Source organism: Hyalella azteca, unplaced genomic scaffold (genome assembly GCF_000764305.2).
Source record: "Hyalella azteca isolate HAZT.00-mixed unplaced genomic scaffold, Hazt_2.0.2 contig12774, whole genome shotgun sequence".
Classification (NCBI taxonomy): domain Eukaryota; kingdom Metazoa; phylum Arthropoda; class Malacostraca; order Amphipoda; family Hyalellidae; genus Hyalella; species Hyalella azteca.
In genome coordinates, this window is record NW_025942721.1 from 757962 (window position 1) to 766123 (window position 8162).

Below are 8162 nucleotides of genomic sequence, written 5' to 3' on the forward strand. Positions count from 1 at the left end.
GCAGGATGGGGCTACAGCTCACAGAGCCCGAATGTCACTCAATGTTTTGAAACGCATGTTTCCCAGACTCTGAGGGGTGATTTACAGTGGCCTGCGAGGTCACCTGATTTGAGCATTTGCAATTTCTTTCTTTGGGGACATCTAAAAGAAAGGGGCTCAGAAGTCACCCTCACAGCCTACCACAGCTAAGGGAACGGATTATTGCAGCAGAGGCTATGGCCATACCTTGCCATATGTGTGAATGTGCTGTAGAAAACTTCCGAGAACGACTCCAACAGTGTGATGCAGCTAACAAACCCCATCTTCCTGATATTATTTCCAAAACATAAGTATTTTAAATGGTATGTTATGCTAATCTTGAGGAAAATAAACTTCCTTCCTTATGTATTCTTCTTCTTTCTTTATGTATTCAATTTATTAGAACCTAATACACACTAAAGGCAACAAGTTTATATACCAATTTGTCATTCATAGTACATTTATACTAAACCATGAATAACAATACCCTACCTCAATATAAATTCAAGACTGCCACTCAATATATTTAAATATATGAAAAAATAAAAAAATCATGATTTAAAAAAAAATCAAGTGATTTAATCATTTTGATTTAATCATTGCCAACCCTGGTTTGGGTCAATAACTTTTCAATCTATGATGCCCGGTGCACAATTCTATATATAGCATTCTATGTACAATTTTGTGACGACCAATGATGCACTAATTTTTTGATAAGTGAATTATTTTCGCCACACGTGGTAAATGTAATCAAAATTCTTTGTTGTTAATCAATTTTTTTGTTAATTGAAGCATTTGCTAACTGAGGTTCTACTGTAAATGCATTTTTAAGGGTGTCCCTAATTACCCTGGGGGGTGTCCCTTTTTACCCCATCATGCGGAAATGGCTGCCATTTTTTTTGGAATGAGATAGGCAAATTCTGTCAATTATGTTTTCAAGCCAACACCTGGGTACAACTTTTATCTGTTTTATGTAAGTAAAATTTTTCAGTGTGGCAAATATTTTTTTTTTGCTCCAGACCTTAGCAGAGGTACTTTTCCAAAATTGCACTTTTCACACTTTTTTCAGCGATTTTTAGAGGTAGTAAATGTTTGATTTCTTGACTAGCTTTATACATAATAGATAGTAAAAATGTTGAAGTTTACGCCACTATTTTTAGTTTTGCAATATTTTGATTAGTTTAGCTGCAACAACATTTCTACGAAATGTGGGATGCGCGTCCCTATTTACCCCCGGCCCCTGCCCGTCCCTTTTTACCCTGTTTGACGGCGCTTGTATTTGCTGATTTCAAGTGGTAAATTAATCAATAGATGATTAAGTTAAGAGACAGTTTTAGACACATAAAAACTAATTCCATCACAGCTTGGCATTACACATACAGCTTGTTCCAAGCTGTATACAAAAATTAAAATTTTTTAATTATAAGCTTAATAGCTCTTAATTAAAAGCCTAATCAAGTAGTGTTCAATATTCAATAGTGTTCTAATTCCTAGCTGTGTCATATTCCAATACAGCTCACACAGCAATGAGCAATCGGAATTCAAACACAAAAGGGAGAGGGTCGGAATTACAAATTAGTAGTTTGAATCTAAAGGCTTTTAAATAAATATGGCAACACTTTGTGCCATTTCATTGTTGCTGGTGTGTAGTGCAGTGTTTTGAGAGTGACGTAAAGCAAACAGAATTCGAGTTGTGCATACAGTGATTTTTTTATAGCCATTCATTTTTTGCTACATCCTTAATGTGTCGGAATATACCGCATTTACCCTACTCTGTGCTGCGACTGGATTTTTGAGCTGTGCACTAACAAATTTTTGAGCCATAAGGCGAAGTCTATTTCCCATTCCCAAGCCATGAAAAGCCATAATTGAACCGTGAACTCTTGGCGCTTATTCTTTGTCTGCGGTGATGGCACGTGAGCAGACTACTAATATCAATTTCATTAAGGTTGGTGATAATCAGGGTGTGTGACACTGATGAAAAGGAATATCCAATATATAATAGGTAGTAGGGTAAACGCGGTATATTCTGACATCGTAGGTTATTCTGTCACTTCTCTAGTTTTTCCTTTATATTAAGCTTTGTTTTAGTTCCATGCGTTCATTGATGGTTGAAATGGTGACGTCATACATTTGCGTGTCGAAATACTGACAGCAGTATCATACATAAGAAATTGCTTTAAATATTGAGTAAATTATGAAATTAAAAATGAACTGATTCTAAAAAATCTCTGGTTTGCCACTATGGCTGACCGTCTGAGGGTGAGTTCAAGATCTTAATCTTCCACATAACGTTCTTGCTGCTGTCACAGTTTCTTATTCTTATTTATTATTATAGGCTAGGATTCAGCCTAGGAGCACTGGAAAGTGGAAACTAGTCCATGAACATAAAGCCCCTTGCCTAAAGTCTAAACTGGGTTGTCTCTTGTCTGGGGAGTGGGCCGTGGGGACTGGGTTTAATTGGTACCTAACAATTTAACAGCTCTGAAAGTGAAAATCAGTAAAACGTGGTAAAGGGAACAGTGAAAATTCCTGTCACAGTTTAATATATACGAGGGCCTGAGGGGAGTGCAGCGTGCACCACCAATTTTGTGCACCAATAACAAGCACTGAATCGAACGCCTTGGGCTTGGATCTCTCCAGGTTCCAAAATTTACCGCCTTTCGACCGAGGGCTGGTTCCACCAACGGCCTAAAATACGGACGGCTTGAGCCTTGAAGTGTTGAAGGCTACGTTTCGGAAGGAGGAATTTTGCAGAAATCATGATGGTCCATTACATCCAGGGCGGTGGTGATCTTTACTCTTTGGCAGGCGACCCTTACTAGACTGTTCTGTTCTGTTCTTCGATGGATTATCGGAGTGCTGCGCAGGCCAGGGCCTGACGATGATTCAGCCATACTTTCCACCTTTGAGTGTTCTTCACAGTTCACACTAATTCGGTAATCCCTAGTAAATATAGAATTTGCACTGTGTTTCAGATTTGACTACAGCACCGTGAACTTTGGTTGTTGAGCGTAAGCACCACACGTCTTGCCACCATGAACGAACAAACGAAACGCTTACTAGACTGGTACTGACTAAAACCCGGAACCGGACAGGTCCGCCGGACCCGGGTCAAGTGACTAAAACCCGGACCCGGACCGGTCCGCCGGACCAGGTTCACAAAAATAAAAGGCTGCAAATCATCTGAAACGTCGAAAAAACTTTTAATTTCACCATAGAAAATTTTTATATTTACTTAGAAAAATTTCGTCACACCAACAAATGAGGGTCACAGAAAAGTTCATTTTTCGATCGAACTAATCGATAGAGAATATTCTGGAACGTTCAGAGAACATAATACTTTTTTAACGAATTTCTGGAAATTTACTTAGAAAAATCTCATTTCAGGTCCGGGGAGCCCCAGACCAAGTGAATTTGGGGCGTGGTGACTCTGAGAAAAAAGAATTTCAGGGTCAGGCCTTTGCAACGGCCATCACGTCACGTTTTCATTTGTTAGGAAGAAGGAGACAGGGAGACCAAGCCAGGTGGAAGCAGCATTAAAGAGAAGAGGCGAGAAAGGTGTGGAAGTTTGTGTTAAGAGTGAGATGAAATCAAGGGGAAGAGAATTTCAAGGGAAAAGTCATTGGTTTATTATTGCTATTTGTGACTAAAACCCGGACCCGGACCCATGTATTCGGGTCACATAGAAGTTAATTTTTCGATCGAACTAATCGATAGTTCGAGGTCTAATTAATTAATCTTAATCGATGTTGATTGTCTAATTCAAAAACAACTGCGATCTCCACCAAACTCGAGAAATGTGTTAATTTTATACCTGCGCAGTGGCTGTAATTATTTCCGGTACGTTGGTTTAGTTTAGTCGTTAATGAATTAATTAACCAATAACTGCCGCAAATGAACTTTGATCCTATTTAGTGTTCGAATCGATTACCAAGACTTCGGTGGTATTAATAACACCCATGTACACCTGTGCCTCGGTACAGGCGGTCAGTTTGTTTTGTTCTCATTTCGAAAATTACAAGTCATAAACCAAGATTTGCTTATAAATTTCCTTGCTGTTTGGTTTGCTTGTAAGGTTAAGTCGAATTTTCACTGAAAATAGAACTTTAGGGTACGTACACAGTGGAAGCCGGTTTGCCCGCGCGGGCAACCTGCTCCAACCTGCCACAAGAATGAACATAGGATAATAATGTAAGTGTTCACAGTGGAAACCTGTACGAATAGGCTTCTGCCGACAACCTGCTTATACCTATTTACCGGAATGTACTGCACATTCTTATCTGCTCAACCTGCTTGGCAGAAGGTCATTTTTGAATTAGTTGTACCTTTAAACCCTACATTTTCTTCGTTTCTTTGGCCCTATAGCGGCATGCGTCGAGGGTTCTCATGTAAACAAACAACTTTATAAAGGTGGCGAGGAGTCTGCACTCAATTGGAGGGATTTTTGAGAGGTAATAACACATGATGAGCATCAGCTGTCGTAGGCGTCAGCTCAGCAGCAGTCGTAGCGCTGTCGTAGAACGCAGCAGTTCTGACGCTGGCACAGCAGTATCAACGCACGAGGACGGGTTTTAGTTCTCTTTCGCAGGAAGAAATTATTTCGAAGGAAGAAATGCGACAAAATAGGAAGTAAATCCTTGACTGGTGAAGGCGAGAAGACCAACACGTGAAGAGGTTCAGCAAGAGAAAGACAGGCACAGACTTCATTATAAGCAAGGTAATTAAATACGTCATCTCGTCCACTGTTGACTAGCTTTATTAGCGTCATTATTATCTGTACGTGGAGCACCGAATAAATAGCCATCACTCAGAAAAGATGTCCTATTTCAATCCACTAACAAGTCAACAATTCAAAAGAGAACGCAGAAAAGTTTTATAATCATGTAATTAAGAAGCAAACAAAAATGTGGTGCTTAGCTCGGTTGAGAAGCTTGCTGAATGAGAGCTGCTTGCTCGGCCCGACATGAAAAAGAATTGATAGGAGAGCGGTGCTGGTGTACAATCAACCAGATTCCACGTAGTTTCTTAGCATATCTAGCGTATGCGTCAGCTCATATGGTTGACTCGTGTTTATCGGTAACCATGACTCGGTTGACTCGACATATGGTTGACTCGTGTTTATCGATGAGAAACTGCTATTAATGGGATCATTGAGGGTCATCCAAAGGGTGATGGTTTGATTGGTGCCTTGTGCATCTTTTTAGACACAAGAAAAGTAATTAATAATCATTTATAAAGTAAACTCCACATGCCAGATTCAACATTTCTCATTGAACTATAACATCGCAGGACCTACTGACGCTTCTCGTTCTTTTTGCCGCCTCGGCCGTGCCTGCTGCCACGGCTGTTGTTGCTGCTGACACTCCCAGCGCGGCTGTTATTATTACTTTGACTGCCAGCCCGGCTGTTGTTAGTGCTGCCTCTTTTTTCTCCGCTCCCCGATTTCTTAAGACCCCCGTCACGGTCTGGGATGTTGGGCCCCAGAGAAGTAGGGCGCGGTGCGGCCCAGCACCCGTCGTCCAGGTCTGGGCTCTTGGAGGACTCGTGGTCAGTGGCGGCCCTGGAAGAGAAGGGCGTCGAGTCGCTCACGACGCTCGAGGTCGTGTTCGTCGACCACGTCAGGTCCTCGTCAAAACTCCCGCCAGGTTTCAGGGGCGGGAAATCCTGGCCTGCGAAACACAAGATGCGTTAATGAGAATTTTATTGTATTCGCGGACTGTTGTATTGTCGTATTCGTACAATCTCGTTGCAAAGTATGAAAGTTAGGCCAAAAATACAGCTTTCACAATGAAGGCAGTTAAGAATACGTTTGCATCTCTACCGTTTTTATTCTGAAATGTTGAATATTGCAAGAATACCTAACACTGCCAAGCACCGCGGGAAGAACAAAACTGGATAATACCACTCACCGAAGGTGCTGGATATGGCCGACGTTGCCACGGCGTCTGCGACGGGAAGATCATATTTCTTGTGGTCAGTTGGAGAGTAAGGTCCTTCATGATGGTCCTGCTGGTCCTTCTGGTGCTGCTGCCGGTCGCTTGCACGCGGCGCCTCCAGCACCTTGAGATGCAGGCTGTATTGCTGGTCCAGGCCCAGGTAGCCGTCCGAGGTGAAGTACAGCGTCAGCACAACGTTACCTGCAACACGTGGCGGTGTTACCTGCAACACGTGGTGGTGTAGGGGGCGTGGGTGCGTAGTGAACCCATCTGTCGGGGGACGGGAGTTAGATGCACGTCGCGGGGGCATGACGGGGGACATTTTGGGAAGCGTCTACGGAAGAGCCGATGACGAGGTACTTTAGGGGTGATTCGATTCTGGGGGAGGCAAAATTTATACTGGGGGATTCTTACAGAGGAGAAAAATAAGGAAGGGCCGATGTCGGGTTAATATAGAGGTGTCTCTAAGGGGGGGGGGGGGGCACAATCGAAAAAACGTGTAATTTTTATAGAAGAAAACAATTTTCCGGGAAATATGGTTGAGTTAATGAGGGGAGGGGGAGAATGACGAGAGCACAATAAATAAAGTACACGTCATGGGGGAGACATGAACTACTCTACATATGAAAGGTATGAACTATTCAAGTAGTGGAAAATTATAAACGTGCATTTATAGTTAAAACGTCTTGAAAATCCGAATAGATAAATGGGGAAAATTCCACAAAAACTTCGTCCATTTGTTAGATTGTCAGGACGAACTGAAATGGTAATAGAGATCATATTCTCGGTGCCATGAAGCGATCGAAGTTTTGCCATCACCAGGAAAAGTAAAGCGGAACACAAATAAAAAAAAAAAATAAAGTCATGACTCTTGAAATTAAGGCAATAAGGGAACAGTCTAGTGATTGGAGAGTGAACGAAATGTAATCCAATTAATCGATTTAATATTAAAAAAAGCGACAAAAATGAGAGCTCAGGCCACGAGCTCAAACTAGTAACATTTCCATAAAGCAACAGAGCTTTTTTTGTACCTCATCTTCAATAATACTAGAACTCTTACAGATCTCAGTGCCAGAAAATGTTACTTCATCACAGCATCAGCGTTGTGCAACCTAGTGTAAGTAGACAAGTAACCATTACTTGTAACTTGGTAACTAGTGATTACTTGTCACCACCACTCACCCAGTTGAGGCGGTGCAGGGTCACCACCAAGCTGTAGTCACCACCACTCACCCAGTTGAGGCGGTGCAGGGTCACCACCAAGCTGTAGTCACCACCACTCACCCAGTTGAGGCGGTGCAGGGTCACCACCAAGCTGTAGTCACCACCACTCACCCAGTTGAGGCGGTGCAGGGTCACCACCAAGCTGTAGTCACCACCACTCACCCAGTTGAGGCGGTGCAGGGTCACCACCAAGCTGTAGTCACCACCACTCACCCAGTTGAGGCGGTGCAGGGTCACCACCAAGCTGTAGTCACCACCACTCACCCAGTTGAGGCGGTGCAGGGTCACCACCAAGCTGTAGTCACCACCACTCACCCAGTTGAGGCGGTGCAGGGTCACCACCAAGCTGTAGTCACCACCACTCACCCAGTTGAGGCGGTGCAGGGTCACCACCAAGCTGTAGTCACCACCACTCACCCAGTTGAGGCGGTGCAGGGTCACCACCAAGCTGTAGTCACCACCACTCACCCAGTTGAGGCGGTGCAGGGTCACCACCAAGCTGTAGTCACCACCACTCACCCAGTTGAGGCGGTGCAGGGTCACCACCAAGCTGTAGTCACCACCACTCACCCAGTTGAGGCGGTGCAGGGTCACCACCAAGCTGTAGTCACCACCACTCACCCAGTTGAGGCGGTGCAGGGTCACCACCAAGCTGTAGTCACCACCACTCACCCAGTTGAGGCGGTGCAGGGTCACCACCAAGCTGTAGTCACCACCACTCACCCAGTTGAGGCGGTGCANTGTCCAATAGAATGATAAGCATGCCATTTATCACCACAACTGTCCAATAGAATGATAAGCATGCCATTTATCACCACAACTGTCCAATAGAATGACATTCTAAGTGTTTCTAAATTGTTTCTTCTATCTTACAGATACTATAGTGATGTTATGTTATTTTTACGTCACACAAACTATGCCTCGTAATTACAGATAATTACCTCTCAAGTAACACTGAGAGGTAATTGATCGAAATAAGTT

At 43.3% G+C, this 8162-nt stretch overlaps 1 long non-coding RNA gene across 1 annotated transcript; it reads right to left on the bottom strand.

Annotated features, from left to right (window-relative positions):
- Window positions 1-4761: 4761 nt before the first annotated feature.
- On the bottom strand, window positions 4762-6153 carry LOC108675048. The gene is made up of 2 exons (XR_001931081.2): window positions 5931-6153; window positions 4762-5690 (listed from the first exon to the last, which is right to left on the bottom strand). It is a non-coding gene; the product is annotated as an uncharacterized LOC108675048 (long non-coding RNA).
- Window positions 6154-8162: the final 2009 nt, after the last annotated feature.